This window comes from Helianthus annuus, chromosome 15 (genome assembly GCF_002127325.2).
Source record: "Helianthus annuus cultivar XRQ/B chromosome 15, HanXRQr2.0-SUNRISE, whole genome shotgun sequence".
NCBI classification, from domain to species: Eukaryota; Viridiplantae; Streptophyta; class Magnoliopsida; order Asterales; family Asteraceae; genus Helianthus; species Helianthus annuus.
In genome coordinates, this window is record NC_035447.2 from 44,771,655 (window position 1) to 44,790,157 (window position 18,503).

Genomic DNA, 18,503 nt, shown 5'->3' on the forward strand with positions numbered 1-18,503 from the left:
CAAGCGGAATCAGTGAATTCAAGCGGAATAAGCCAAAATCTCAAGCGGAACCCTGGTTTCAAGCGGAATCAACAAGCTAATTCAAGCGGAATACCGGTTTTCAAGCGGAATCAGCATGAAATGCTACTGATGTCATCATTTACACGCTGATTTTCAAGCGGAATCAAGAAAAATGCCAGTTTTAGATTGATTTTAGACCTGAAACTTTCAAGGCTTTGTTAAAACACTATTGCGCACATTCTGTGAGAATTTTAGCCAATTTTAACCATGAAAAGTTTTAAATTTTGAAAAAGAAGGTGTAGAAATCAGAATTTTCAGTTGAATTGGTATGTGCTCTTCCTCCTGAGCTTTGATACCACTTGTAGGATCATTTTCAGACCCGAACGAGTCGATCAGAAGAGTTTTACTCAGTTTAAACGGCGGAAACAGACAAACTGAGGTCAATTCAGCATGCAAATCACTTTAAACTGTCGATTTTATTGATATAAAGTTGTTTTACAACAAGTCGACACTTCGGCAGCACTTCGTTGCAAACCGGAAGAACTTCTCTATTGATTTCGCTTGGAAGAACCCTATTTATAGACTATGTGATTTTGCTTGAACATGTTTCAAGCGGAATCATAACAAATAATCTCAAGCGAAATCATCTCACCAGACCATTCGGGCGGAATCAGATTAAATGAGATTTCGCTTGAAATGACATGATGTCATTTCAAGCGGAATCACCTACAATTTCACCATTTTTGATTTCCGAGCCCTGAACTATCTATTTCTATACAAGACTCGATACAAGACGAAGTCGACAGACGGATGCACCAACACCGAGACTATTACACACTCTAAAGATGGATGATGGATGATGGTGGTGGGTGTTGGTGTTGTAGTGGTGGTGGAGTGGTGGCAAAGTGGGAGAGAAGTGGTTTTCCAAGGGTTGCCTTTGAAGTGAACCAAGAACCCCTATTTATAGCCAGAACATAGCTCTGGCCACGGCCCCGTGTCCAGTGGGCACGACCCGTGGCCATCATCTTCTCTTCCTTCATTAATTGCAATTGTCAGCAGAGGGCCCCACACGACACCATGTATTCTGGGCACGGCCCCGTGGTCAACTCTTTGCTGTACTATCAAGATTCTGCAAATCTTAGAGTTGACCACGCCCCGTGGAGAGCTGCGCACGGCCCCGTGGTAGGCGTAGAAGCTTCTGCATGTTTGTCTTATTGTGCAGGGTCTTGACCACGCCCCATGTCTAGCTGGGCACGGCCCCGTGGTCAAGTTTTGTTTCATGTTTTTTTGCTTTGGGAGATGCTGCCGAGGGGTCGGGAATGTCACTTTATTCCTTCTTCTTGTATTTATGTTGCTTTTGGCTGCTTATTTGTTCCTTTTGTTCTTTTAAGCTCGTTTGGTCCTGTAATTTCAAAAGGAAGAAAGAAACACGCTTTTTCCAACATTCATACTAAAAAAGGGTTAGTTTTATGCCTTATTTGATGTAAGTTGTATGTTGCATTTTTGCACACATCAGCACATGTTTGATATCGTCTATGGTGACCACACTTGGTTCTTGGAAATACCGTTTTTTGGGTTTCCAAGTCGATTGTTCTGTTCAAAATGGTTTGGAGGCATCCGGATGTCGTCCTTAATGAACTGGAACCCTCTGAATGCGAGTTTGATAGTTGGTTTCTAAAATGAATCAGGGTATGTCCCTCGAGGCTTCGCCCCTTTCCCTAACACTTGTTAGTTTTGATGGGTATTAGCAAATTATGGGATGAACCGGACCGAGATCCTGTACTCATGAGGGATGGTCATGGTATGCATTTTACTTTGTTGGTTTCTTTATTGTTTTTTCATATCTTTACTTATGCTGTGTTTTGTTATGGCAGTCATGTCTGCCTGGGATTTCATTAAGAGTGATGACACTTCTGCTGTTGTGTTTACGGATGCTGAGGCTACAGAAGGTGATGATGTTGTTGTTTGTCGTGCTGAACATAGGTTTGAGGGTTCAACTTAAGTGAACGTTCCCAATGTTAAGGGATTTACCAACGTTGTTGCTTCTAAAGCTTCCACACGTCGTTCCACCCGTCGGATGTTAAAGGGTGCTGAACAACCATCTGGCTCGGAGACCGTTAATCTTAGCGATGATATAAAGATTCTGGATGATTTGGAAGCTGGAGTTGAGGGGAAGAAGAAGGAGTTACCCTTGGTTGTTGGTAAAGAGAGTAAAGTAGTAGGCAAAAAGGTTGCAGGGTTGAAGGGTTCAGGGAAAGCTGTTGAGGGTTCTGCTAATATTAACCCAGGGGAGATTTATGTGCCTGGTTGGAAGGTTACTGCTGCTGATAGCTTCAAATCTTCATTTGTTTGTGAGGACGTACTTACTCACTTTGCCCCTTCTGCTATCCGGGATTCCTGCTCATCGATGGATGATGATCAAATGATCTCTAAGATGATATTTGGTTCCTGTAACCTTGCTGCCTTACTACTTGAGGGGATATCCCGTTTTCGAAAAAGAATGCAAGAGTATGAGACCTTTTCAAATAAGAGAGATGGTATGAAGGCTACAATGGTTGCCTTAAAAAAGGAGAGTGAGGGCTTCGCTGAAAAGGAAAAAGCTTGGGTGATGAAAGTTGGTGAGCTTAGCCAAAGGCACGAGGTTGAGGTAAACGAGCTGAAGAAACAGGTTGAAGCCTTGAAGGCTCGAGAGGAAGCTTCTTCGAAAGAGAAGGAAGGGTTGGAGGCTTCTTTAGCCCAAGTGACCAAAGACAACAAATGGCTAATTGAACATGGTTTTCAACAGATCGTCACTTATCTCCTTCACTCTTCTGAATTCAACAGGCCTTTAGGTGATGTGTACGCCAAACTCCTCGTCCATGGGAGGCATCAAGCTATGCTACCGGTTACAAAGCCTATGAAGCTGGAACTCCTAAAGATAAGTCTTCTGTCTATCAGCCCAAAGCATTCGAAGTCTTCAAGGACTTTGTCCTGAAGATGGAACATTTGACCTACCCTTATGTGGGCGAGGTCTTCGAATGCTTTGGAAAACCTCTTTCTGTCTTACAGGAGCTTAAACCCCGAGGCTTCAATGAGGCTGTTTGTGCTGAAGTGCTGAAGTCCCTCTCAAAGAAACGTCCTTGTTCCGGAGATAGCGAAGAGACGTGTTCTGAAGGTGGTGAGGGCTCAAAGGGTTCAAGCCTTGAAGCCTCCGAGGCAATGGGTGCAGCAGGGAGGAAGAAGAGGAAGGCTAAGAAAACCCAAGATGATGAACGTTTGAAGAAGGATGAGGCAAAAAAGTCTACCATCTCTGATGCTGCTAAGTGAAGAAAAAACTTTTATTCGTAGCTATCTTAGCATCTTGAACAATATTATGGGTTGTATGTTTGAATATCTTTTTATTTTAAGGGAACCATTTAGGTCCCTTGGTGGTTAAAGTCTTGAAGGCTTTGGATAATGCTTTAGGTTTGATGGCTAGTATGGCCCTTTTTATGTCTAACTTGTTATGTTTAACTTGTTCTATTTACTCCCTTGTGTTTTTGCTAGTTTTGTGTGTTGTCTTTGTTTGGGGTTGTATATCCTTTGTTATTTATACCTTGAAGACTTCAGTGTTGCAGTCACTTAGCCTTAGAGTATTTTTAACAAGAAGATACATCACCTATCCTATTTGTGACATTCACTTAGTGTCTTTTTGATTCGTAAGCCAATATTCAGGCTTAAGGAACATTTGGTGTAGGCTGCTCAAACCTATCTATGAGACATATTTTTTTAAGATTTTTCTAAATCTCATGAAGTTGTATTGATTTAGGAACTCACCCCTCATATAGGTCCATTCAACCCTTGAACCTATTGAGCGATGTGGCCTGGGAGCTCATCCCCTTACATGGCCCTTGCCATGGAGTTTTTTGCTAGGTTATCAACCTTATTATATTATAGAAAAACAAATTTTGATAAAAAAAAACTTCATCATTCATTCATTCCAAAGTACTTCGATTACAAGGGGGATAGAACATTTCTTTGAAATTCTTTCGAACACATTTTGACTAAACATGGAACCTTTTAAGGTTTTTGCCGTTCCAGTAGCGGGGAAGCTTTTTGCCTTGTGCATCATCCAGCTTGTATGATCCTCCCTTGTGGGCTTCAAGGATGGTGTATGGCCCCTCCCACTTAGGAACAAGTTTTCCTTGATTTTCTTTTTTGTTGGCCTCATTGTTTCAAAGCACAACGTCCCTAGGCTTGAATCGTTCATGCTTCACCCGTGCATTGTAATATGATTTCATCTTTTGCTTGTACTTTACTTCCCGTATAGCGGCTTGATCACGAGCTTCTTCGAGGAGTTCCAGATTCAACATTGTCTCTGTTTTGTTTGACTTGAGGTCAATGTTGAACGTTCGTTGTGTTGTAACTCCGATCTTCGCTGAGATTACAGCCTTGGATCCAAACACTAGGCTGTGGGGTGTTTTCTTTTGGCTCGTCTTCTCGGTTGTTCAAATTTCCCATAGAACATTGGAAGTTCTTCAAGTCAGCTGTTGTCGTATCTTCCCAATCGAGCCTTAATTCCTTCGATAATGCTTTGGTTTGTCCTTTCAACCTGGCCATTGGACTGTGGGTAACCAACCGAGCTGAATACTTGAGTTATTCTGAACTCCTTACACAAGGAGCTAAAGGGCTTCTCGGCAAACTGTTTCCCGTTTTCCGTAACTAGCACAGCTGGGAGCCTAAAACGGCAGATTATGCTAGCCCAAACGAAATCAATGACTTGTTTCCCCAAGATTTTTGCCAATGGTTTTACTTCTAGCCACTTGGTGAAGTAAGCAATGACTACTAATAAGAACTTGACTCCTCCTTTGGCTGGTGGAAATGGACCAACAATGCTCAGTCACCATTTGTGAAGCGGCCAAGCCGAGGAGATGGGAACGAGGTCATGCTTGGGGCTTTTGGGTACTGGAGCATGAAACTGACAAGCTTCACATTTTCATAGCTGTTCGGAGGTATCTCGATGCATGGAAGGCCAAAAGTATCAAAGGTTCATCAACTTTGAAACTATCGATCTTGGGCCATAGTGAGCCCTACATATAACTTCGTGAACCTCCTTGATCAGATATTGGCTTTGTTGGGCCAATGCATCAAAGTAGTGGCGCAAGGTATCCTTTTTTGTAAAGGATATCTCCTTGTAACACATACTGCCTTGACTTGATACGAACCCCTTAGGCCTCCGTCTGATCATCTGGTAACTCACCACTTCTTAGGAACTTGATAAAAGGGGTCATCCAGTTTGGCCCTTCCTCAATAATCACCTCTTGTACTTTAAGCTCTTGAATGGATGGTGTTTCAATACTTCAACCAACACTTTCTTGGTGAGATGGGCAAATGTAAGGGATGCAAGCTTGCTTACTGCATCAGCCTTCTTGTTTTATGACCTTGGAACTTGTTTAATGGTACATGATTGAAATGTACTCATGAGTTCCTTTGCCTTTTCTCGGTATTTCTTCATGTTAGGCTCCTTAGCTATGTAGCTATCATTCACTTGATTTGAGACGAGCAAGGAGTCTGTGAAGAATTGAAGCTTTTGAACATCCATCCTTTTGGCTAGCTTGAGTCCAGCGATCAGTGATTCATATTCGGCTTCATTGTTGGTTGTCTGAAATTCAAGCCGGAGAGCATATGTAAATTCTAATTTTTCAGGATTGATCAGGACAAGTCCAGCCCCTGACCCTTCAAGGCTGGAAGCTCATCCGTAAAAAGCTTCCAGGCATCAGTGTCAGATGGTTCAGTTGAGGTGGTGTTAACTTCCATTGTCATTTCTTTTGGAATTTCTAAATAAAATCAGCCAAGATTTGGGCTTTGACAGCCTTTCTGGGAACGTAGGTGATGTTGTGTTCACCTAGTTCCATTACCCATTTTGCTAATCGTCCGGAAGTTTCGGGGTTTTGAAGCACACTTTTGATGGGTTGGTCAGTGACCACTTGTATTGGGTGTGCTTGAAAGTACCTTCGAAGCCTTCTGGATGTCTTTACCAGGGCTGGAGCAGGTTTTTCCAATGAGGGGTACTTTGGTCTCTGCCAATTTTAAAGTTTTACTAAAGAAGTAAACGGGTACCTGAGCCTTGTTACGTTCAATGGTCAGGAGCACATTGATGGCTTCCTCAGCAACTAAAAGATAGACAGAGATCGGTTCCCATGTTTCTGGAGCAGGAATGTCTGGCAATGAAGCTAAGTGCTGCTTCATTTGGTTGAAGTCTTCCTCAGCTTCTTCAGTCCACCGGAAATCTTTCTTGTTGATGCACTCTTGAAGGGTTTTGAAGAAAGGCAAGGAATTCTTAGCTAGCTTGGACATAAAACGCTTCAAGGTTGCAAGCTTCCCATTCAAGCTTTCAACCTCTTTCTTGCTTTGTGGTAACTTTGTGTCAAGGATGGCTTTAACCTTGTTGGGGTTGGCCTTTATGCTTTGCTTTCCCACGATGTGCCCCAAGAATTTGCCTTCTTCAAAACCAAATGAACACTTGACAGGATTAAACTTCATGTTGATTTTTCTGAGGTTCTGGAACGTTTCTTGTATTTCATCGAGCATTTGCCCTTCAGTTTTGCTTGTGATCACTAAATCATCAACGTAAGCTTCCATGTTCTGCCTATTTGCTTGGCGAATGCTTTGTCTAGCATACGTTGGTAAGTTGCCTCTACATTTTTTAAACCAAAAGGCATTTTTTGGTAGCAAAAAATACCTTTGTCGGTGTGAAATGTTGTTTTCTCCACATCTTTTTTCTTCATCTGTATCTGATGGTAACCTTTGTAAGCATCCAGGAAGCATTTGAAGGGGAAGCCTGTGAGCGAATCAACTTTCAAGTCGATTTCAGGTAACGGGTAGCAATCCTTTGGACATGCCTTGTTTAGGTCCATGAAGTCAATACACGTCCTCCAAGACCCATCAGGCTTTCGGACCATTACCAAGTTGGCTATCCAGGAATGATACTTCACTTCTCGAAGGAACGCGGCTTGTACGAGCCCTTCAACCTCTTGACATGCTACAAGGCTTCTATCTGGGGCCAAGTTTCTCTTTTGTTGAACAACAAGTTTCAAATTGGAGGGGATTTTGAGCTCATGTTCAGCGATATCTCGAGGGATATCGGTCATATCGTCAGGACACCATGCAAAGATGTCCATGTTGTGCAAGAGCAACTTCTTGAGATAAGAGAAACTGTCTTCGGTAAGGTTGGTATTCACCCTTATCCTTTGTTGAGGATATTTAGGGTTAATGATCTATCCTTGTTCATCCTCTTCATTTTTCTTTGGTTAGGAACTTCATAGTGCCTTGGCCAACTGAAGGGTTGCAAGAAGGCTTCCCATGTATGTTGAAGGGTTGCTATCCCTCTTCATTTTTCTTTGGTTGGGAACTTCAGTTCTGTCATACGTTCTTATGTGGGATGGCATCTTAATCCAGGTTTTAAAATCATAACTGGCAATTTGTTGGGAGAAACAAGACAAATTGCTAGGCTTATAAGGTTTGGCAAGATCTTCTTCTACTCGTGAGGCCGGATTATTTCTTGTGTTTCCTTGGTGGGTGGTCAACACTTGGTTGTTGAAGTGTTGCCAAGGAAAATGTGCCATCATTTGGACAATCATCTGTGGCATCAGGTTAAAGCCTTAAAGGCTTTCGGGTATAGCCATGCAGTTCATTCCCATGGAAGCACTAATGGCTACATTTCGAGCCATAGGGAGAATGGCTAAGGCTTGTTCCCATGTTGTGGACATGGGAAGGGGAAGGCTTGAAGCAGGTGACTGCAAAAGTTGATATAGAGTTGTCTCATGCCCCAACGGTGCACCAGTAGCAACTAGTTGGGAGGTCAATAAGGGAAAAGCAATCGGATCTGGTCTTCCAACAACATAGGGACTTGGGTTAGGCGGAAGGTAACTAGGACCAGCTTCGAATCGGGACGTAGTGGGTTGTGAGCGACTAAAAGGAGGTGGGGGTTGCCCTGGTGACAACGAGGGCTCAGGCTCATCATAGTCCAGCCTTATTCTTACCCCTTTTTCTCTTTCTCGGCTCACATGTTGGTTGAGAAGAGATCTCAAAAGCAGGAAGTTGCTTGCTACTCCGTTGGGTGTCAAATCATGCGTTCTGGTGTACTTGTAGCACCGATTTGAGGAGATGGAGCCCCTGAACGTGAGGGGTTGGGGTCTGAAAAGATGAGAACTCCGGGAACATTGTTCCCGTTGGAGTGCTTCCTGGAGTAGAAAATGGTGTAGATGTAGTTGGTAGTGTTTGGCCAGCATTAGGTGTCGAAGTACGAGGTACTTGATTCACCTCACTAGGAGACTCGCTTTCAGAAATGAACTTCACGAAGTTGGAGCTACACTACTGGTCCTTTGTGATAAACTTAGCGGCGTAGCCCCACGGTAGGCACCAACTTGTTGCTATAACAAATATAAGACCAAGGATAGTGACTGAGCTGGCTAGGCAAAAGGGTTCGAGGGTTCCGATTTGCCTAACGCAGGTCATGGGGTCCCCCCACGTATGCAATGCGTAGGGTTGGATCATTTTACTATTGACTGCTTTGAATTCTGGATTGAAGGATATTCAACCCAGAACGTTTGTATGCAATGTGATGGTGTTGAAGTGAATGAAGAATAGAACATGCAAGGAGCAAGTTCTAGAGGGAAAAGTAAGATTTCTGGAAGTGTTGTGCTGAATGACAATGTGTTGTCATTTATAGAGGAGTCCGCTATAAGAAGAAACATTTGACTAGGGATCCAATGTTGGAGTGGAGAGCTTGCCCTTTTTGGTAGGTTGAAGGCTTCAGACCTGCAGGTAAAAGGATGTCTCTTCACACATGCTCTTTTTGCGGTTGAGTGGGAGAGATCACACGTAAAGTGTGATGTGACCTGACGCTGTTTCGTGTTTTTTGTTGTTCACTACAGCTAGTTGACTCCGAACTCTTTTACCTTTCAACCCATTAAGCTGTATTGTACTTTTAGCCAGTTTATTTAGTTTAAGCTACACATGTCATCAATGACTAATGAGATATGTTTGTCACATAAGAATTGAAAAAACATTGAGCCGTATAGTCCGCAATTAATGTTTTAAACAAGATTATGGAGTGGTTAAAATTTTAAATGTTACATGAGCAAATTATAATATGTTTATTTGTTTATTAACGATTAGCGAGTTATTTTACTAATTTAATTACAAACAATTCTTTTTCCTACTTGATCAATATGGATACCGGATGTTAGCAAGAGAAAAGAAAGATAAAGGTTATGTGTAGTGGGCGGCATGGCATGGGGCGGTATGCCTCATAGCGCCGGCACACCGTCACGGAGGGCGCGATCGATCGAAAAATTGGAGGCGGCGCGATGTTAATGGCGCCGTGATTCTGGTTCCTTTTTAAGCTTTGACCAATCACAAACAAGTAATCTTTTTAATATTAATTAAATAAAATTGAAAATTATTAAATAGGTAATGATGGGTAGGGGCTTTATGACTACGGGCTCTAGTGATATAACGCCCCATAAAGCCCCCGTATGACGTGACACGACACGTGTCGCATAACGCCTCACAAGGGGCTTTATGACTACGGATGGCCTAACAATGTATGATATGAGAGCAGGTAGATGATTATATTCCAAGTGACTTGATATCAAGTATCATGATTTAGACATAATTTGAGTTGTCACTTTCGTATTTTTGATTAATGATATGTGCTATGTTGTAACACACATATTCTAGAAAAAAAAATTGAGCCATGTGCTCAAAATAATATTGTTTAAGGAACTTTTTAAATCTGGTATTTCTTTTATTTGTTCTGCTTTTGTGACATGTTACGTGTATGTTGAATTTAGCCTATATGTTATCTCCTTATTAAATAAGCTCTAAAAACATATAATTTTTTGTTATTTGATTAGTATTTAATCGATTTGTTTTTTTCAATCTAAGATAATTGTCCCTTAAACTTGGGAACTTGTTACTGCCTTTGGCTTTGTAATCGGAAGTAGTTTTTTTAACGGCAAATTTGGATAACTGACAGACCATTAGAGTATATCGTATTATCAACGGAATCACTTGATCATATTCATCTTCACTATGCATAATGTCTATACACCAAGTCAGGAGGACACCTAATACATATGAAAAAAAAAACCTCTTGTGGGATTCGAACCCAGGACTTAATGGTCACTAAGCTTTATCCCACTCATAAGATGCAACTAGGCTATAATGTCATGGACGCACAAAACGAGCAATGTTATTATATTCTCATTATTTAGTACCCAATATGGAATAATCGGGCTCGCCTTGTGATGACCCGTAACCTTGTGACACATCCCGTAATCTCCCCTGTTGAAGTTCGGATTAAAACCGAATTGATTTGGGTTCCATGAGACGGGTTGATTTAAGAGGTTCATGAAACTGGTTTGGTTGTTGTCTAAAAAGGCGGCAAACTCGGTTCCAAATTCGGTTGAGCGGGTGGGAACTGGAACCAAGGGTTGGTTTGGAACATGGCTTTGGTTCGGGTCTTGCTCCGAACCGCCGCTTGGACGAGGAGAAACCAGACGTGGGTTGTAGGGTTGCATTTTTTAGATTGAAATCTTATTTTATTTTTAAATGTAAGAGTGTTAAGATAAGGAGAGGTAGGATAGTAGTTTAAAAATATAAAGTGATTGATTTATATAGATTGGAAAAGGTTAAAAAATAGTAATAAATGCTTTTTACCGTTCAATGGTCAAAAAGCAAAAAATTTCAAAATTCCCACCGTCATAGCCATCGTGAGAACCAAATTCATCAAGCCCTAAGGGTGAGAGGGGCACTCCCCTCTTAGGGGAGTCCCCTCTCTTACGTACACCCAATCAGGTTATGCCACGTCAACTCCCCTCTTAAACTCTCCTCGCACCCTAATTTGATGGTGGCACTCCCCTCTTAGGGGAATTGTTTTTTAATTCAAAAAAAAAAAAAAAAAGTTTTCATTGGTTGAAAAAAAGGGTGGCCCACCTTCTCTCCCCTTCCTTCTTCGGTGCCCCCTCCCTGAAATGGCTCCCCGATTTGGCTCCCAGCCTGGATGGCGGCACCGCCCCGCTCGGCAAACTTGGTCCCCGCACGGGGTCACCGAGGGTGCCCCGCTCCCCCTAATACCCAGGAGGATGGAGGGTGGTGTTCCTCTACACGATTAGACGCTATAACTCGGATGACGCCTAGATCAATGTCCACTACAGTTGCTCTTGTATTTTAACTAAGGCTGAAGGGTGTGGGGGTTATGGTTGGGACATAATTCACCATGTAGAAACATGAATGGAAGACTACACAACCCCCTTGCCTGATCAACCTTGGACCGCATGGATTAAACCATGACAATCATAGACCTATTTTCCATATTCTAAGATCTCCTTTTCTTTTTTAGACAAAAGTAAATTAAAATAAATAAGGGGATAGTGGTTTAGGCCATGACCACACTCTTTGAGTAATGATTTTGGATGGTAAAATAGAGGTAGGTGTCATGAAGCAGACGTGAAGGGTCATGGTGGTCATGATCCCTGATATTAAAAAGCCTTCAATACACCAAATCAAATTAAAAAAATTGACGTGTAATTATCTATATAACATTTGCCAACTCGCATGAAAAGTGGGTTTTTTTTTTTTTTTTGACTTTTTTGCCTCTTTGGACCCAATTTACGATTTTGCCCCGCTTTAAAATTACGATTTAGCCATCAGTTTAAAATTATGTTTTTACCTACCGTTCAAAATAAAGTTACGCTTTTACCCTGATGGAAAATTACAATTTTACCCTCGATTCGAAATAAAGATTTTGCCCCGTTTAAATTACAGTTTTGCCATTTCTATATAACATTTGCCAACTCGTATGAACAGATTTTTTTTTTTGACTTTTTTGCCTCTTTGGACCCAATTTACGATTTTGCCCCGCTTTAAAATTACGATTTAGCCATCAGTTTAAAATTACGTTTTTACCTACCGTTCAAAATAAAGTTATGCTTTTACCCTGATGGAAAATTACAATTTTACCATCGATTCGAAATAAAGATTTTGCCCCGTTTAAATTTACAGTTTTGCTATTAGTTTTGTTTCTCTTTTTGACTTTTTGCCTCTTTGGACCCAATTTACGATTTTGCCCCGCTTTAAAATTACGATTTAGCCATCAGTTTAAAATTACGTTTTCACCCACCGTTCAAAATAAAGTTACGCTTTTACCCTAATGGAAAATTACAATTTTACCCTCGATTCGAAATAAAGATTTTGCCCCGTTTAAATTTACAGTTTTGCCATTAGTTTTGTTTCCCTTCTCCCAGGTAAATTACGCTTTTGCCCTCAATTTAAATTTACATCTTTGTCATCGGTTTTGTTTGCTTTCCCAGACAAATTACGATTTTGCCCCAAGTGTATAAGTACAGACACAAGATGGGGGCATAGTGCAAGGCAACTGCCTGAAACTCCCCCAATGGCCCAACCAATTTGCGATTTTTCCCCGCTTTAAAATTACAATTTTGTCATCAGTTCAAAATTAAGTTTTTACCCCCAGTTCAAAATAAAATTATGCTTTTGCCCATATCTAAAAATTACATTTTTGCCCTCAGTTCAAAATTACGATTTTGCCCCGTTTAAATTTACACTTTTGCAATTAGTTTTGTTTTTTTCCTTCCAGCCAAATTAAATATTTGCCCTGATTTTAAATTTATTTTTGCCATAACAGTGGTTTTTTTTTGACTTTTTTGTCTTTTTGGACCCAATTTACGATTTTGCCCCGCTTTAAAATTACGATTTAGCCATCAGTTTAAAACTACGTTTACGTGGCTCCATACCCTGAAAAATTGTATGGAGCGTTTACCTACCGTTCAAAATAAAGTTACGCTTTTACCCTGATGGAAAATTACAATTTTACCATCGATTCGAAATAAAGATTTTGCCCCGTTTAAATTTACAGTTTTGCTATTAGTTTTGTTTCTCTTTTTGACTTTTTTGCCTCTTTGGACCCAATTTACGATTTTGCCCTGCTTTAAAATTACGATTTAGCCATCAGTTTAAAATTACGTTTTCACCCACCGTTCAAAATAAAGTTACGCTTTTACCCTGATGGAAAATTACAATTTTACCCTCGATTCGAAATAAAGATTTTGCCCCGTTTAAATTTACAGTTTTGCCATTAGTTTTGTTTCCCTTCTCCCAGGTAAATTACGCTGTTGCCCTCAATTTAAATTTACATCTTTGTCATCGGTTTTGTTTGCTTTCCCAGACAAATTACGATTTTGTCCCAAGTGTATAAGTACAGACACAAGATGGGGGCATAGTGCAAGCAACTGCCTGAAACTCCCCAATGGCCCAACCAATTTGCGATTTTTCCCCGCTTTAAAATTACAATTTTGTTATCAGTTCAAAATTATGTTTTTACCCCCAGTTCAAAATAAAATTATGCTTTTGCCCATATCTAAAAATTACATTTTTGCCCTCAGTTCAAAATTACGATTTTGCCCCGTTTAAATTTACACTTTTGCAATTAGTTTTGTTTTTTTCCTTCCAGCCAAATTAAATATTTGCCCTGATTTTAAATTTATTTTTGCCATAACAGTGGGTTTTTTTTTTTTTTTGACTTTTTGCCTTTTTGGACCCAATTTACGATTTTGCCCCGCTTTAAAATTACGATTTAGCCATCAGTTTAAAACTACGTTTACGTGGCTCCATACCCTAAAAAATTGTATGGAGCGTTTACCTACCGTTCAAAATAAAGTTACGCTTTTACCCTGATGTAAAATTACAATTTTACCCTCGATTCGAAATAAAGATTTTGCCCCGTTTAAGTTTACAGTTTTGCCATTTCTTTATAACATTTGCCAACTCGCATGAACAGTTTTTTTTTTTTTTTTTTTGACTTTTTTGCCTCTTTGGACCCAATTTACGATTTTGCCCCGCTTTAAAATTACGATTTAGCCATCAGTTTAAAATTACGTTTTTACCTACCGTTCAAAATAAAGTTACGCTTTTACCCTGATGGAAAATTACAATTTTACCATCGATTCGAAATAAAGATTTTGCCCCGTTTAAATTTACAGTTTTGCTATTAGTTTTGTTTCTCTTTTTGACTTTTTTGCCTCTTTGATCCCAATTTACGATTTTGCCCCGCTTTAAAATTACGATTTAGCCATCAGTTTAAAATTACGTTTTCACCAACCGTTCAAAATAAAGTTACGCTTTTACCCTGATGGAAAATTACAATTTTACCCTCGATTCGAAATAAAGATTTTGCCCCGTTTAAATTTGCAGTTTTGCCATTAGTTTTGTTTCCCTTCTCTTAGGTAAATTACGCTTTTGCCCTCAATTTGAATTTACATCTTTGTCATTGGTTTGTTTGCTTTCCCAGACAAATTACGATTTTGCCCCAAGTGTATAAGTACAGACACAAGATGGGGGCATAGTGCAAGGCAACTGCCTGAAACTCCCCCAATGGCCCAACCAATTTGCGATTTTTCCCCGCTCTAAAACTACAATTTTGTCATCAGTTCAAAATTATGTTTTTACCCCCATTTCAAAATAAAATTATGCTTTTGCCCATATCTAAAAATTACATTTTTGCCCTCAGTTCAAAATTACGATTTTGCCCCGTATAAATTTACACTTTTGCAATTAGTTTTGTTTTTTTTTCCTTCCAGCCAAATTACATATTTGCCCTGATTTTAAATTTATTTTTGCCATAACAGTGGTTTTTTTTTTTTGACTTTTTTGCCTCTTTGGACCCAATTTACGATTTTGCCCCGCTTTAAAATTACGATTTAGCCATCAGTTTAAAACTACGTTTACGTGGCTCCATACCCTGAAAAATAAATTGTATGGAGCGTTTAACTACCGTTCAAAATAAAGTTACGCTTTTACCCTGATGGAAAATTACAATTTTATCCTCGATTCGAAATAAAGATTTTGCCTCGTTTAAGTTTACAGTTTTGCCATTTCTTTATAACATTTGCCAACTCGCATGAACAGTTTTTTTTTTTTTTTTTTTTTTTTTGACTTTTTTGCCTCTTTGGACCCAATTTACGATTTTGCCCCGCTTTAAAATTACGATTTAGCCATCAGTTTAAAATTACGTTTTTACCTACCGTTCAAAATAAAGTTACGCTTTTACCCTGATGGAAAATTACAATTTTACCCTCGACTCGAAATAAAGATTTTGCCCCGTTTAAATTTACAGTTTTGCTATTAGTTTTGTTTCTCTTTTTAACTTTTTTGCCTCTTTGGACCCAATCTATGATTTTGCCCCGCTTTAAAATTACGATTTAGCCATCAGTTTAAAATTACGTTTTTACCTACCGTTCAAAATAAGTTACCCTTTTACCCTGATGGAAAATTACAATTTTACTCTCGATTCGAAATAAAGATTTTGCCCCGTTTAAATTTACAGTTTTGCCATTAGTTTTGTTTCCCTTCTCCCAGGTAAATTACGCTTTTGCCCTCAATTTAAATTTACATCTTTGTCATCGATTTTGTTTGTTTTCTCAGACAAATTACGATTTTGCTCCAAGTGTATAAGTACAGACACAAGATGGGGGCATAGTGCAAGGCAACTGCTTGAAACTCCCCCAATGGCCCAACCAATTTGCGATTTTTCCCCGCTTTAAAATTACGATTTTGTCATCAGTTGAAAATTATGTTTTTACCCCCAGTTCAAAATAAAATTATGCTTTTGCCCATATCTAAAAATTACATTTTTGCCCTCAGCTCAAAATTATGATTTTGCCCCTTTTAAATTTACACTTTTGCAATTAGTTTTGTTTTTTTCTTCCAGCCAAATTACATAGATGCCCTGATTTTAAATATATTTTTGCCATAACATTGGTTTTTTTTTTTTTTTTTTGCCTTTTTTGCCTCTTTGGACCCAATTTACGATTTTGTCCCGCTTTAAAATTACGATTTAGCCATCAGTTTAAAATTACGTTTTTATCTACCGTTCAAAATAAAGTTACGCTTTTACCCTGATGGAAAATTGCAATTTTACCCTTGATTCGAAATAAAGATTTTGCCCCGTTTAAATTTACAGTTTTGCCATTTCTTTATAACATTTGCCAACTCGCATGAACAGTTTTTTTTTTTTTTTTTTGACTTTTTTGCCTCTTTGGACCCAATTTACGATTTTGCCCCGCTTTAAAATTACGATTTAGCCATCAGTTTAAAATTACGTTTTTACCTACCGTTCAAAATAAAGTTACGCTTTTACCCTGATGGTAATTACAATTTTACCCTCGATTCGAAATAAAGATTTTGCACCGTTTAAATTTACAGTTTTGCCATTAGTTTTGTTTCTCTTTTTGACTTTTTTGCCTCTTAGGACCCAATTTACGATTTTGTCCCGCTTTAAAATTACGATTTAACCACCAGTTTAAAATTACGTTTTTACCTACCGTTCAAAATAAAGTTACCCTTTTACCCTGATGGAAAATTACAATTTTACCCTCGATTCGAAATAAAGATTTTGCCCCGTTTAAATTTACAGTTTTGCCATTAGTTTTGTTTCCCTTCTCCCAGGTAATTTACGCTTTTGCCCTCAATTTAAATTTACATCTTTGTCATCGATTTTGTTTGCTTTCTCAGACAAATTACGATTTTTCCCCAAGTGTATAAGTACAGACACAAGATGAGGGCATAGTGCAAGGCAACTGCCTGAAACTCCCCCAATGGCCCAACCAATTTGCGATTTTCCCCGCTTTAAAATTACGATTTTGTCATGAGTTGAAAATTATTTTTTTACCCCCAGTTCAAAATAAAATTATGCTTTTGCCCATATCTAAAATTTACATTTTTTCCCTCAGTTCAAAATTACGATTTTGCCCCGTTTAAATTTACACTTTTGCAATTAGTTTTGTTTTTTTCCTTCCAGCCAAATTACATATTTGCCCTGATTTTAAATTTATTTTTGCCATTGTTTTTCTTTGCTTTGCTTTGCTGTGTCTTTTTTTTTTTTGTCTTTTTCCGCTTTATGTATATATTATAGTTATTATTGCGCGAAACTATTAAGAAAAACTTTCGCAATTCAGTTGGTTGTATGAATATTCAAATATAGTGAGTGTCTCGGGTTCGAAGCCCTTTATGAGAAAGAAAATTTTTTATTATCTGCTGCTAAATAAAAGTTTTAGTATCTATTATTCTTAATAATATTTTCCGTGATTTATTCGTTCTTTTTTCACTTTTACGTTGTTTTCTCTACTTCTAAATTTGTTATTTTTTATAACCAACCGGTATGGTACCGGTATTTACAGGTAAAACATTGGTAGGTAACGAACTAAACAGGTATCGTGCTTATCCCGTTACAAAACAAAACAAAACGAATCAATAACGTTTGAATTCCACGCCGCGCAGCGCGGGAATTTCACTAGTTTATTTTTAACTTCCATTCTAGTTTTTTAAACTAATAATAATATATTCAAAACTCGCTTTAAATCCTTTTAATTTTTAATCATTGTTTATAGCCCACTCAACTCCTAGTTCCAGATGATAGATTATCTTGATGGCACGAGTGCAAGTGCTGCCATTTTTGCAGATATCAACTACCGTACACGTGTCCTTCAATCAATTGCCCCTTTACGTGTTCCAAACAACAAGCATCAACGTACACCACACCACACCAGTACCTATCGTGTGACCCACCACCAGGACCGTTGATCAGATATTATTACCCACGTGGCATCTCGTTACTGGTCCCACTCGTCGTCTTCAAAACTTGTCCCGTTTTTAGGGGAGCTGGGACCTGATCTGCTGTTGACGGGACATTTGATGGGAGTTTACGTCGCTTCATTTGTGGGGCCCAACTTCCACGTGCGTGCCACGCGGGGTTGTCAGAAGAGAACAATTAAAATTGGTATAGTATAGGGTTTGTAAGCTGTTGTCACTTCAATAAATTTATATTCGATATTATTTGTTTTATTTCCGTAATTTTAAGCTGAGACAAAACTATAAGGGTGTTCGGGGCGTACTCGGTAAGGGGTTTCGGTGAGGCCTTTCCCCGATCGGGGACACCGCCGCCATCACCGCGGGGTCCCGAATCGGGGTGGGTTTTGGGTGTGGGTTCACCGCGTGAAGATGGCACAACTTTCGAGGGAGACCGTTGCTCAGCCGTCCTCCGCCGTCCCCTGCCATCTTTCGAAACCATCTTTCGAAGATGGCACAACTTTCGAAACCATCTTTCGAAGATGGCACAACTTTCGAAACCAACTCCCCTAATAGGGGAGTGCCGCCATCAAAAAGGGGTATTAGGGGAGTGTTAGAGGGGAGTTGACGTGGCTTATTCTGGTTGGTTACGTGTAAGAGGGGGGACTCACCTATTAGGTGAGCACCCCTTACACCCTAAGCTGTTCTATTTCTGTAATTTGTTAAGACTAATGAGTAAAAGTGTTAACTCATTGACACGAATAAAATTTAAATTGAGTCAACCAATTAAAATAAAACATTTCTATAGTTTTACTAAAAGTTAGTGTAAAATGCATGAATAGTCTTTGTAGTTTTGTAAAATAATACTTAAAGTCTTCAAATTTTGGAAATTACAA